At 34.6% G+C, this 14,305-nt stretch overlaps 1 long non-coding RNA gene across 1 annotated transcript in view; it reads left to right on the top strand.

The window, feature by feature from the left end:
* LOC131507536 (uncharacterized) overlaps positions 1 to 12,867 on the top strand; it is a 35,951-nt gene extending 23,084 nt beyond the window's left edge. The window contains exon 2 of the long non-coding RNA XR_009259551.1: positions 12,388 to 12,867. This is a non-coding gene — a long non-coding RNA (uncharacterized LOC131507536). The remainder of the gene's footprint in view (positions 1 to 12,387) is intronic.
* The last annotated feature ends 1,438 nt before the right edge of the window (positions 12,868 to 14,305 follow it).

Raw genomic sequence — 14,305 nt, 5'->3', positions numbered from 1 at the left:
GCAAAAATGAACTATTGGGACCTCATGAAGATTAAAAGCTTCTGCACAGCAAAGGAAACAACCAACAAAACTAAAAGGCAACCAATGGAATGGGAAAAGATATTTGCTAATGACATATTGTACAAAGGGGTAGTATCCAAAATCTATAAAGAGCTCACCAAACTCCACACCCGAAAAACAAATAATCCAGTGAAGAAATTGGCAGAAAACATGAATAGACACTTCTCTAAAGAAGACATCTGGATGGCCAACAGGCACATGAAAAGATGCTCAATGTCGCTCCTCATCAGGGAAATACAAATCAAAACCACACTCAGATATCACCTCACACCAGTCAGAATGGCCAAAATGAACAAATCAGGAGACTATAGATGCTGGAGAGGATGTGGAGAAACGGGAAGCCTGATGCACTGTTGGTGGGAATGCCAACTGGTACAGCCACTCTGGAAAACAGTGTGGAGGTTCCTCAAAAAATTAAAAATAGACCTACCCTATGACCCAGCAGTAGCACTAGTAGGAATTTACCCAAGGGATACAGGAGTACTGATGCATAGGGGCACTTGTACCCCAATGTTTATAGCAGCACTCTCAACAATAGCCAAATTGTGGAAAAAGCCTAAATGTCCATCAACTGATGAATGGATAAAGAAATTGTGGTTTATATACACATGGAGTACTACATGGCAATGAGAAAGACTGAAATATGGCCCTTTGTAGCAACGTGGATGGAACTGGAGAGTGTGATGCTAAGTGAAATAAGCCATACAGAGAAAGACAGATACCATACGGTTTCACTCTTATGTGGACTCTGAGAAACTTAACAGAAACCCATGGGGGAGGGGAAGGAAAAAAAAGAAAAGAGAGTTTAGAGTGGGAGAGAGCCAAAGCATAAGAGACTTTTAACAACTGAGAACAAACTGAGGGTTGATGGGGGGTGGGAGGGAGGGGAGGGTAGGTGATGGGCATTTAAGAGGGCATCTTTTGGGATGAGCACTGGGTGTTGTATGGAAACCAATTTGACAATTAATTTCATATATTAAAAAAATAATTAAAAACATAAATAAATAAAAAATAAAGTAAGACCTTGAAAAAAAATTAAAAAAATAAAAATAAATAAAAAGTGAAGATAGCATAAGGGACTTATGAGACAACACCAGATTGACTATCCTTCACATTTATAAGGCTCCCAGAAGGAGAAGAGAAAGGATCAGAAATCTTATTTGAAGACATAATGTCTGAAAGTTTTCCTAACTTGGAACAGAGATTCACATTCAGGAAGCTCAGAAAGTTCAAAATAAGAGGAACGCACACTGAACCACACCAACACATGTTAAAATTTCAATGTCAAAGTTTACAAACAAGGAAAGCATATTAAGAGCAGCAAGAGAAAACAATTAATTATTTACAATGGAACCCTAATAACATCAGCAGGTTAGTCGCACAATATGCAAAGTATTCAAAGAAAAAAAATATCCAACGAAGAATACTCTACCCTCAAAATTATCAGACAGAATTGATGCAGACATAAAAAAAAGTCAGACAAGCAAAAACTAAAGGAGTTCATCAGCACTAAACTGGCCTTACAAGAAATGTGATAGGGACTTTGTTAGGCTGAAAAGAAAGGATGCTAACTAATAACAAGAAAACAGGAAAAAAATATTATCTTACTGGAGAGGTAAATATATCAGAAAGGTAGTGGATTGGTCACTTGGAAAACTAGTATGAAGTTTTAAAGACAAAAATTATAAAAAAAAAATCCTACAATTACAATAATTAGTTATGGGATATACATGATAAAAACATAAAATGAGCTCTCAAAAACTTAAAACATAGGGGGTGAAAGTAAAAATACTAAGCTTTAGAATAATATCAAACTTAGTGCTTATCAACTTAAAATAGACTGATACAGATACAAGTTATTTGTAAGCCTCATGGTAACCATAAACCAAAAAACTTACAGTCAATATACGCAAAAATGATAAAGAAATATGACTATCATTAAAGAAAATTATCAAACCACAAAAGATGAAAGCAAGATAGAAGAGCTAAAAACGTCTAATAAACAATTAACCAAATGGCAATAAGTAGGTAACTATCAATAATTACTTTAAATGTAAATGGACTAAATGCTCCAATCAAAAGGCATAGAGTGGCTGGATGCATTAAAAAGGAAAACACACACAAGATTCATCTATATACTACCTACAGGAGACTCACATCAGATCTAAGGACACACATGGACAAGAAGTGAAGGAATGGAAAAATATATAAATGGAAACAAAGAAAGCTGGGGTAGCTATACTTATGTTAAATAGACTTTAAAGCAAATACTGTACCAAGAGACAAAGATGAACACTACATAATGATAAAAGGGTCAATCACACAAGATGATTAATATTTGTAAATATTTATACACCCAACATAGGAATACCTAAAAATATAAAGCAAATATTAACGGATTAAAGGGAGAACTAAACAGCAGTACAATAATATCAGGGACTTTTAATATCCCCCTGACATGAATAGATCATTCAGATACAAAATCAATAAAAGAATATCAGTCTTACATGACAAGTTAGACTTTATGGACTTAACAGTTGCATATAGAATGTTCATCAAAAACAACAGAGTGCACATTCTTCTCAAGTACACATGGAACTTTCTCCAGGTTAGGTCATGTGTTAGGCCACAAAACAAGTCTAAATAAACTTAGGAGGGGGTGCCTGGGTGACTCAGTTGGTTGAGTGTCCGACTTCAGCTCAGGTCATGATCTCACGGTTCGTGGGTTCGAGCCCCATGTCGGCCTCTTTGCTGACAGCTCAGAGCCTGGAGCCTGCTTTGGAGTCTGTCTCCTTCTCTCTCTGCCCCTCCCCTGCTCATGCTTTGTCTCACTCTGTTTCTCAAAAATAAATAAATGTAAAAAAAAAATTTAAAAATTTAAATAAACTTAGGAGGATAAATATCTTATCAAGAATTTTTGACCACAATGATATAAAAATATAAATTAATTACATGAAGAATACTAGAAATCTCAAAAATATATGAAGTTTAAACAACATGCTACTGAACAGTCAATGAGTCAAAGAAGAAATAAAAAGGGAATGAAAAATGCCTTGAGATTTTTTTAAAAAAGGAAATATACCAAAACTTGTGGGATGCAGCAAAAGTAGTTTTAAGAGGGAGGTTCAAACCAATAAATATGTACCTCAATAAACAACAAAAATCTCAAATAAATAACCCAACTTTACACCTCAAGGAACTAGAAAAAGAACAAAAAACCCTCACGTTAGTAAAAAGAAGGAAATAAAGATTAGAGCAAAAGTAAATGAAATACAGACTAAAATGACAACAGAGAAGATTAATGAAACTAAGAGTTGGTTTGTTTACAAGTCTTTTGTCACATTCACCAAGAAAAATAAGAGAAGGCTCGAAATTAGAATGAAAGTGGAAATATAATTAACACCTCAGAAATACAAAGGATCATAAGAGACCGCTATGAACAATTACATGCCAATAATTGGACAACCTACAAGAAATGGATAAATTCCTAGAAACATAAAACCTACCAAGACTAAGTCATGATGATAAAGAAAATCTGAGCAGACTAATTATTAATAAAAAGATTGAATCAATAACTAAAAACCCCACAACAAACAAAATATGGTTTAACTGATGAACTCTACCAAACATGCAAAGAATTAATACCAATCCTTTTCAAACTGTTCCAAAAAATGAGTGAGGAATTCTTCCAAACTCATTTTATTAGACCAGCATTACCCTAATACCAAAGCCAGAAAAAGATACCATGAGAAAAAAAAAATACATGCCAATCTCCCTGATGAATATAGATGAAAAAATTCTCAACAAAATATTATCAAACTAAATTCGACAATGCACTAAAAGGATTATACAACATGATTAAATACATTTTTTTTTCCTGTGGATACAAGTATGTTTCAGCATCTGCAAATCAGTCAATGTGATATATCACAGGAACAAAATGAAGAATAAAAGTCATATGATCAATCATTTCAATAGATGCATAATAAACACTTAAAAAATTCAACAAACTCATTTATGATAAAAATTCTCAACAAAGTAGATATAGACGCAACATGATAAAAGCTGTATATAACAAGCTCACAACTAGCATTGTACGCAATGGTGAAAATCTGAATACTTTTCCTCTAAGATCAGGAACAAGACAAGGAAGTCTACTTTTGCCACATTTATTTAACATAGTATTAGAATTTCTAGCGAGAGCAATTAGGCAACTACAAGAAATTAAAGGCATTCAAATTACAAAGGAAGAAGTAAAATTGTTATTTTTTGCAGATGGCATGATAATATATATAGATGATCCTAAAGATTACATTAAAAAAAACTGTTAAAATCAAGGAATGAATTCAGTAAAGTTGCAGGATATAAAATCAATACACAAAAATCAATTGCATTTCTATATGACAACAAACTATCAGAAAAAAATAAAGAAAACAATACCTTTTACAATTGTGTCAGAAATAATAAAATACCTGGGAATAAATTGCACAAAGGAGGTGAAAGATCTATACATTGAAAACTATAAGATGTTAATGAAATAAATTGAAGAAGACACAAATAAATGGTAAGGTATTTTAGGCTTTTGGTTTGTTAGAATCAATATTGTTAAAGTGTCCATACTACCCAAAATTGCACAGGTTCAATGTAATCCCTATAAACATTTCAATGGCATTTTTCAAAGACATAAAACAAACAATCCTAAGATTTTTATGGAGTCACAAATAACCCTAAATCACAAAAGCAATCTTAAAAAGAAAGAACAAAGCTGGAGGCATCATGCTCTCTGATTTCAAACTACATTACAAAGACATACTAATCAAAACACTATGGTATTGGCATAAAGACAGACACATAGATCATTGGAAAGGAATGGAGAGCCCAAAAATAAACCCATGCATACATGGCCAATTAATTTACAACCAAGAAACCAAAAATTGGGGGAAAGGACTGTCTGTTTAATAAAAAGTTTTGGGAAAATTAGACAACCATTGAATGAAATTAATCACTATCTTACTCCAAACACAAAAATTAACTCAAAATGGATTAAAGACTTGATTGTAAAAACTGCAACCCATAAAATTTCTACAAGAAAGCATAAGTGGTAAACTCCCTGACATAGATATTAGTGATATTTTTTTAATCTGGTACCCACCAAAAGCAACAAAAGCAAAAATAAATAAGTGGGACTACATCATACTGAAAACTCTACCGAGTGAAGGAATCCATCAGCAGAAAGGCAACCTACTGAATGTGAGAAAATATTTTTAAATCATATATCTGATAAGGGACTAATATCCAAAATATGTAAACAACTCATATACCTCAATAGGAAAGAAAATAATCCATTCAAAAAATGGGCAGAAGGCCTGAATGGATATATTTACAAAAATGGAATATAGCTGTCTAACAGATACATGAAAAGAGCCTCAACATCACTAAACATCAGAGAAATGTAAGTCAAAACCACAGTGAGGTATTACCTCATACATAGTATAAGTGCTATAAATAATTAAATTAAGAAATAAAAAGAAAAAACAAATGTTATTAAAAATGTGGAGAAAAGGGAACTTTTGTGCACTGTTGATGGGAATGTAATTGGAGCAGCCACTGAGGTAAACAGTATAGAATTTCCTAAAATTAAAAATAGAGCTACCATGCCATCAAGGAATTCTACTTCTGGGTATTAATCCAACAAAAACAAAAACACTAATATAAAAAGTTATCTGCACTCCCATGTTCATTGCGGCATTATTTGCAATAGCCAAGACATGGACACAACGTAAGTGTCCATCAGTGGAAAAATGGATAAAGAAATTGTAGATACACACACACACACACACACACACACACTGAAGTATTATTCAGTCATATAAAGAACTGAAATTTTTCATTTGCAAGAACAAAAATGGCTCTCAAAGACATTATGCTAAGTGAAATAAGTTAGAGAAAGTCCAATACCATATCAGTTCTATGTAAAATCTAAAACAAACACACAAATAAAAAAAAACAAACTCATGGATACAGCGTAGATTGGTGGTTGCCAGAGGCAGGGATTGAGGGATTGATGGTTGAAGGTCAAAAGATAAAAAAGGAAAAGAAAAAAAGAAAAAAAAAAAAAAAAGAAAAACAATGCCAAGGATAGTTTGATTTACGATGTATTGAAAACTAAACTGTGCTTTTAATAGTAGGTGAGCAAACAATATTTAATAAATGTATTAGCTACTCAACTCTTGGTTTAAAAAACAACCAACAAAACCCTCTATTATACATTTTATATTAAACATGGAAAGTGGGAATTAAATGCTGTTTAAAAGTAACACATAAAACCTATTTTTTCAAAGTAAATAAAATTTATAACAAAAAATATGATTAGAAAGGAGAGGGCTTTCATAAATTTTTTTATACTCTGCTGATATTTAATGTCTGACTTCAAAAATTTTAAAGCATAATATGTGTTGTTAATTATTTATTTTTATTTATGTACAAGATCTAAAAACAAAAAACTGTTCGGAGTGATTATACCACACAGCTTACAGAAAATAAAGTTTCAAAATATTTTAAAAGATATATTTAAAATATATGTATGTGTTTATTGTTTTTATTTATTAGTTTTCTTCAGTTTAGGAAGAGAGGGAGAGAGAGCATGAGTGGGGAAGAGGGGTAGAGACGGATAGAGAGAAAATATTAACCAGTCTTCATGCTTAGCATGAAGCCCAACACAGGACTCTATCGCATGAACCATGAGATTATGACCTGAGCTGAAATCAAGAGTTGGGTGCTCAACCAACTGAGCTGCACCGATGCCCCAGTATATATTTATTTTTTGTTGTCTCTTTCTACTGTGCATTACTGATAACTAAAAATAATTGTATACCTGGGCACTAGGGAGGCTCAGTCAGTTAAGCATCTGACTCTTGATTTCTCATGGGTTGTGAGATCAAACCCTGTATTATTAGGCTCTGTGCTGACAGCATGGAGCCTACTTGGGATTCTCTCTCATATTCTCTCACTCTGACTCTCTTCACTCTAGTTCTCTCTCTCTCTTGCTCTCTTGCAAAATAAACATTTTTTAAACATTTAAAAAATAAAAAAAATAAAAAGTAATTGTATACCACTGATCTAAATAGCAGATATCTAAAATGAGAAGTGTACATTATTTATTTATTTTAGAGAGAAAGAGAGAGAATATGCTAGTGGGAGAGAGGGGCAGAGGGAGAGCCGAAAATCTCAAGCAGGCTCTGTGCTCAGCAAGGAGCCCAATCCCACTATCATGGGATTATGAACTGAGTCAAAAGCAAGTCAGACACTCAACTGACTGAGCTACTCAGGTACCCCAGAGAAGTATACATTTTAATACAAAAATTTTTATTTAAAAATTTATATGGAATTATGTTTTACTAATTTTTAATATTTAGACTGGCACGTTTTCTAAAGCTGTTATATATCAGAAGGTCATGTATAATGTAAACAATAGGATATTACCCTTAAGGAAGAGTAAAGTTCTATGAGGCATTAGGTAAAAATGGCACTCTCAGAGTTTCTTCCTTTTCAATGTACAATAAAAACTCGAATTGTGGGTAACTTGTTCTTCGGGTGTTCCACAAGAGAAGCAAATATTTCTAATAAATTTTAACTTGATAAACGAACCATGTCTTACAATGCAAGTACTAAATGATGCCGAATGTCACATGATCACAACTGAGCCAATGGTTCCTCGCTCTCTCTCTCTCTTTTGCACACATGCATGCTGTGGGATTGTGGGTGATTATCTCCCATGCTTGGATGCTCAGTCTCAGACAGAGGTGTTTGGCAGAAATCAGTGATTTTTCAGAACATTAGAAGGTGCCCACAACTGGCACTAGTGTATTTTTTATCACTTCAAACCACCTATGGACAGTCCTTTGCTTTTGCATACAAGAGGAAGCTTAAGAATGCTTTGCCTCACTCTAGGTCAGGCTGCCTGCAGATAGAGACCCTTTCCTCTGATGCCTTATTGCCATTTACATTAAATACAGTATATGACAATTTATTAATACTGTACTGTAGTCAAAATTTGTTAGTGATAGTGAAAGTCGTCCTGCACAATAACCCTCCTCTCTCTTGTTCCCTCACACCAGCCATGAAGATTTTCAAAGGTAAGTGCAGGTTAATTTGTTTATTTTTCTTTATATTTTGTATTTCCTTTATTATTTAGTATTATATTACAGTATTATAATCATTTTTATATGGATATTTTTGGGTTGTGGAACAAATCATCTGAGTTTCCATTATTTCTTATGGGGAAATTTGCTTTAATATACAAGTGCTTTGGATTACAAGCATGTTTCTGGAACAAATTATGCTCACAAACCAAGGTCTTAACTGTATTCTGAACAAGTCCAGCTTACATATGGCAAGTTAACATGGTATATGTGTTATATTAACTAGTTTAAGCTAAATAAGTGTCAAAATTAGAAAATGACCTTAAAACATTCCTATAAGGAAACAGCCTATTAAAATTAGCACCAATGATTCAAAATAAACAAAAAAAAATAGCAGATACAATATTTACACATCCTAATTTAAGCTCTTATCTGCTACGTCATGAGACAAAGCAATGATGATTTTTATCTTATCTGATAAGCTGGCAACATTTGGGAAAATATCAAATTATCAGAAATAGGGATTTAGAACCATTATATTTAAAAACGAATAGTGCTCTGTCTTGTAGTTCATTTTCTGAGTTAAGAATGCTCTGATGTTCTTGTGATTAGAAAGATTAAAAAGATTATTTCATCTTCATTTTTTAAAGATCTATATTTTGAGTATTCTGACTATGCTTACAGAATGTATAGCATGTCAGGATAATTGCTTACATACACAATTTGTTTTAAAGTTTATATTTGGGAGTAATTATTAATAATTATTAAGAGGTGGATTTTTTTTAAGTTTGAATACCACTTTTCTGTGAGCTGAGATTTGAACCTTTTTAATGAGGATGGAAACTCCGTTTAATATTTGTAATTGAACCATTAAAACTTCAACATAAATCAGGGCACCTGAGTGGCTCAGTTGGTTGAGCGTCTGACTTCAGCTCAGGTCATGATCCAGAGGTTGGTGAGTTTGAGCTTGGCATTGGGCTCTATGCTGACAGCTCAGAGCCTGAAGCCTGCTTTAGATTTTATTTCTCCCTCTCTCTCTGCCCCTTCCCCACTCATGCTCTGTTTCTCTCTCTCAAAAATAAACAAACATTAAAAATGAAAAAAAAATTCAACATAAATCTAACATACAATCTACAAATATGAATATTTTAAAACAAAATATATTAATTACACAATCTGGAATCTGGTATTCTTTACACTTGCAACATAATTGATTTCTATGCAGCTAATATGTATTGGAATTGATTGTTATTTGTTAACTGAGAAAAAAAAATCTATACCCGTGTCCATAGATGCAATATTTATATAAACACTGTTTTGATTTTCAAAAAACATATCTTACTTTTGAGAATTTTTAACTGCAAACTGTTGGAATGTATATCTATGTTAATCTGGGCTTCATCTTTCCTATGGATAGATTGCAAAGGGAATTGGTTCAATTTCATTAATAAAATTTGGTCAAGATCATGTTCAGAGGCATACATTTCACCTTTGAATTACTTAAGGTAATCTATTTTATCTAAGAGTGAAACTAAGTTACGTCAAAGGCCCCATACAATTTTTCTGGTGGTAACACCTCCTCTCTATGCTAATCCTCACTCCTGCTAATCCTTCAAGTTTCCAAATCATTCCGGGATCCTCTGTAAATCCCTAATGTGTTCCTTTAATTATATACTCTGTCTGTCAGCACACCTTAATGTTTAGAAACAGATATTTTGAGTTTGAATCTTGACTCAACGCATATTGTATGTGACTTAAAAAAAATCTTTTTTGATATTTATTTATTTTTGAAGGCGAGAGAGACAGAGCATGAGCAGGGGAGGGGCAGAGAGCCAGTGAGACACAGAACCCGAAGCAGGCTTCAGGCTCTGAGCTGTCAGCACAGAGTCCAATGCTCAACACGGGGCTGGAACTCACAAACCGTGAGATCATGATTTGAGCCAAAGTCAGACGCTTAATGGACTGAGCCTTTAAGCAAGAGGCTAAGGTCTCAGGATTTAGTGTGTCAATACACATAGCCCTTGGAAAGTATGTGGCACAAGGATTCATGGACATATCTTCTATTATCATCATCACTGATAACTTCTGGTATTATGGACAACAAAGGGAGTTGTTCAGCCACAGGTGCCACCAAATCTACTGCCAGCACACTGTGCTCTCACAATACCCAGAGGGATCTTTTGCCAGGAAAGATGCCAGGTCCTGATGCTGTAAGCACTGACATGTGGTCTGAGGTCCTGCCTGCTCTGGGCACCGTGTGCATCCCTGAAGTTGGCTGCTGATGCTGTGGCATTCATTGTTCCATGGAGACTTTAGTCAAATGGGTCATTCTTCTATTTGCTTTTTTTCCGGATCTTTTGCCTGGAGCGAACATAGTGGCCCACTTTCCTTTATCCAAATCTTGATGTCCAGAATAGAGATTACAAACTAATAGCTCACAGACAGTATTTAGTGTTTATTAATATGTATTTAAGGGGTGCCTGGATGGCTCAGTTGGTTAAGCATCTGACTTTGCTCAGGTCATGATTTCAGGATTCATGAGTTTGAGCCCCACATTGGGCTCACAGCCTTGAGCCTGCTTTAGATTCTGTGTTTCCCTCTCTCTCTGCCCCTCCCCCATTCACACTCTGTCTTCTCTGTTTCTCAAAAATAAATAAACATTAAAAAAATATGCTTTGAATACCTTTAGTTTGGCTTTTCTTTTCTTTTTTTAATTGAAATATAATTGACACAATGTTGCATTAGTTTCAGATATACAACACAGTAATTCCATTTTTTTTAGTAATTCCATTTTTATTTTTATTTTTTTAAATTTTTTTTATTTATTTTTTTAAAATTTTTTCAACGTTTATTTATTTTTGGGACAGAGAGAGACAGAGCATGAATGGGGGAGGGCCAGAGAGAGGGAGACACAGAATCTGAAACAGGCTCCAGGCTCTGAGCTGTCAGCACAGAGCCCGACGCGGGGCTCGAACTCACAGACTGCGAGATCATGACCTGAGCCGAAGTCGGACGCTTAACCGACTGAGCCACCCAGTTGCCCCAGTAATTCCATTTTTAATTGACTATAGACTTATTAATTATTACCTTGAAACCTAATACAGTTCCTTGTTTGGTTCCTGAAGGCATTTTTCTTGGGGTCTAGTCTCTTTCTTGTATTGTAGGGTAAAAGTATTTCCTCCAGGCTCTTTGTTACCACATCTGCATAAACTCTGGCAAGCTACCTCATTAGTTCTATAGATGTTTAAGAATTTAAGACTGGTGTGGTTTGGGACACCTGGGTGGCTCAGTCAGTTGGGTGTCTGACGTCAGCTCAGGTCATGATCTCATGGTTTGTGGGTTTGAGCCCCGCATCAGGCTCTGTACTGACAGTTCAAGCCTGGAGCCTGCCTGGGATCCTGTGTCTCCCTCTCTACCTACTCCTCCCCCACTCACACACTGTCTATCTGTGTCTCTCTCTCAAAAAAAAAATGTTAAAGATTGGTATGGTCTGGGGTTTGATATAGAAGTTTTACTACAAATATAACGTGACAAAATAAGATCTTGACAATTTTATAAAGTGTTCTCCATCCTGGCTTAAAAAAAAACACTCAAAAGTCCTTATAGATAAGTTTTAATTAAAAGGATAAATTAATATTATAAACATGCTTACCATATGTTCTTACACAGATATTTATATTAACATTTTAGAGAGTTTTGTCATGCATTTATTCTTTTTAATAATCAAATTTATAGATGGAATCTAATCTAACTGAACTACTTTAAGGTATAATAAAAGATATGTTGAAAATAATGAATTTGAATAAACTGTTTTTGAAACCTAACTTGTATTAAAAGTTAACATTATATAACAGGTCTTAAAATTTTTGAAAATCTGTATTAACAAAACCCAAAGTTATTCTGGGCCTAATGTGAATTTCTTCTTTTAATAGAAGTTTTACATGGCTGGCTTTTTAATTCTATATCTGTATAACACTACAAAGCGATCACCACAAGCCCAGTTTTTATCCATCACCATACGGTTAACCCCTTTCATCCATTCTGCCCATCCCCAATCTCTTTCCCTTCAGATAACCAATAGTCTGTTCTCTATATCCTTGAGTTTTCTTTGTTTTATTTTGTTTATTTGTTATTTTAGATTCCACATAGATAAATTTTAATTATCAAAACTACCTTCACTTTTCAGAAATCGGACTGAAAACAAAACTGTTAAAAGTGCTACAAACACACAGGGCTATATAAATTGTGGCAGTTGAACAAAGATTGAGTTATGGAAGCATTGCCCTGATGGTGACTGAAGCCAACAAAGGAAGAAGGGAACTCTCAATCAAGACACTCAAACTTATGCTATGGGTCCATCTACAATCCAATATCCATCCATCTAACAAGTCACTCTGATCCAACCTGATTGTTCTTCTTCAGAAGTCCCTAAAAAGCTCTTTGATTTCCTTTTCTCTACCACCTGTGTTAGAGACAAGTGACTGTCTCAATCTATAGGCTTCTTTTCTTCCTTTATAAATGAACCCTCTATTTTTTAGTGAGAAATCTGACAATCCAGAATTCAGACTACATTTTCCAGCCTCTCTTTAAAATGTCTGTGACTCATAGATCCAAATTCTGGCCAATGGTATGGAGGTAACATGAAGTATCAGTTACCAAATGAGAATCAGTCCTCTTATTCTGTATCAAATGGTGGTAATACTTTTAAGAATGCAGGTAATGGTGAAACCCAGATGAAACCTGAAGCAATCTGGATTACCAAAACCATTCTCCAGGTCTTGGCTTTTCACATTAGGATGCTGCCTGGCCCATTTTAACAGAGGAGGTCCCTAAGTGATGTGTGTTTCTCAAAAAGAAGCTATTTTGGCCTTGAAATATCTTCAATTTATACTCCAACAGTTACATAGTTTAGGTGATATTTGTTTTAATGGAGCTATGCCTAAAAGATTTCATAGATTCATAGATTCCAGGTGTGTTAACCAGAAATGATTGTAAACACATTGTCTATATCCTGCTAAAAGTATCTTAGAGATAAGTATTCTCCAGCTAGTAAATGTCATTAGTGAGTTTGTCAAGGTATTAGCACGGTCACAAGAGGATTTGGTTTGCTTCTTACCTTTTACTGATTAGATTATATAAATCAAAAATCCATGTGTGGCTCCCAGGATTCCTTCCTATAATGTTATGCCAAACCATTTCCACCAACTCAACTGCATTTAGCATTGACCAACGTGGAGTCCAGATGGTCAAACAACCAGGAGTTGGCGCTTTTGATAAAGAATTTATATGCGCCTACTGATGAAGCCAGTTTTAGTTAAATGTAAGACTCTTCTCTCATGTAGCTTTCTGAATCCATTTCCACAACAGTCGCAGGATTTACACTGACATAAATTAATATGATTTTATAATTATTTTGCTATGTAGGTCTTTTTCTTTTGAGTTAAAATTGCATACAATTCTCTGTGCAAGCTAGATTTAATATAGTTATAAATCTAGAGGTAATTACGGATGGATGAGAGAATGGGGCATGAAGACATTGACAATGTAAATAATGCAAATGATGTCATTACAAGGTTTTCCAGGACATGAATTACTTCAGTAATTGTAAGGGGACAGTGTACTTGTAAGGGGACAGTCTCTGCTGTCAGAAGAAGTTCATGGAATTTAGAATTTTGGGATATACAAGGGCACCTGGGTGGCTCCGTCGGTTAAGTGTCCAACAATTGGTTTTGGCTCAGGTCATGATCTTGCAGTTCATCAGTTCAAGCCCTGCATTGGGCTCCATGCTGACAGAGCAGAGCCTGCTTGGGACTCTCTCTCTCTCTCTGCCCTGCTTTACTGGTTCTCTCTCTCTCTCTCTCTCTCTCTCTCTCTCTCAAAATAAATAAATTAATTAAAAAAAGAATTTGGGGATATACAAATTTATTTGAATTCACAAACATGTCTCCTTTACATTATTGGGATCTCTCTGTGTACCTATCAATACATCAACTTTCATAAAAAAGACTTGCTAGGGCTGCTGCTTTAAAAGATCCTGCACTGGTGGTTTGTTACAGTGGTACCATAACCCAGAATGGTAATGCTGTCACCAAATATCTATGCTT

The sequence above is a fragment of the Neofelis nebulosa genome, chromosome 3 (genome assembly GCF_028018385.1).
Source record: "Neofelis nebulosa isolate mNeoNeb1 chromosome 3, mNeoNeb1.pri, whole genome shotgun sequence".
NCBI lineage: Eukaryota > Metazoa > Chordata > Mammalia > Carnivora > Felidae > Neofelis > Neofelis nebulosa.
Note: the sequence above shows the minus strand (reverse complement) of the source record. Positions and strands in the feature narration are given on the sequence as shown.